Source organism: Cucurbita moschata, unplaced genomic scaffold, assembly GCF_002738365.1.
Source record: "Cucurbita moschata cultivar Rifu unplaced genomic scaffold, Cmos_1.0 Cmo_Scf00104, whole genome shotgun sequence".
NCBI classification, from domain to species: Eukaryota; Viridiplantae; Streptophyta; class Magnoliopsida; order Cucurbitales; family Cucurbitaceae; genus Cucurbita; species Cucurbita moschata.
In genome coordinates this window covers 324,884-325,673 of record NW_019268620.1, presented here as the reverse complement: position 1 = coordinate 325,673, position 790 = coordinate 324,884, and the positions used below count along the sequence as shown (strand labels likewise).

Genomic DNA, 790 nt, shown 5'->3' with positions numbered 1-790 from the left:
ATCCCGCTAACATTAAAATGAAAAGTCATTAGTAAAATTATTTACGCTCAAATCTAATGCTACTTGAATCAGGTGCAGTGAACATGGATCGAACACAAGAACATCCAATATTCAATCTAATGCTCTCCCAACTAAGCCATCCCAGATAACATAAAAAATGAATAATCAAAAGTTTTAGATTGAATAGTCAAGTTATGCAACTTAGTCCCTATGCCAGTTGGATAAAAAATGGTATTTCCACTAATTCATTATATTTTAAATATAAATAATCACTAATTTTGGAAAGAATAGTCAAATTATGCAATGTGAACCCCAAGTGCGGTGAACGTGGATCGAACACGTGACCTTCAGATCTTTAGTCTGACGCTCTCCCAACTGAGCTATCCCCGCAATCATTAGAAATGAAAATTCATCAATAAATATATTTTCGCTGATTCATTGAGATTTTAAAAAGGAATAATGACTAATTTTTTTATTGAATAGTCAGGTTATGCAAATAGAAACAGGTGCGTGAACGTGAAGATCGAACACATGACCTTCAAATCTTAAATCTGACGCTCTCCAAACTAAACTATCCCCGCTAACATTAAAAATGAAAGTTTTTAAGTAAAGGTATTTCGGCTAATTAATTGAAATTTTAGAAAGAAATGATCACTGATTTTAGATTGAATAGTTAAATTGTGCAACGTGAACCATGTGTGGTGAACGTGGATCAAACACGAGACCTTCAATTCTTCAATCTAACGCTCTCTCAACTGAACTATCCACACTAATGCTAAAAATGAAAATT

At 33.0% G+C, this 790-nt stretch overlaps 1 non-coding gene across 1 annotated transcript; it reads right to left on the bottom strand.

The window, feature by feature from the left end:
* Positions 1-317: 317 nt before the first annotated feature.
* Positions 318-390, bottom strand: TRNAF-AAA. The gene has a single exon. It is a non-coding gene; the product is annotated as a tRNA-Phe (tRNA).
* Between the last annotated feature and the right edge of the window lie 400 nt (positions 391-790).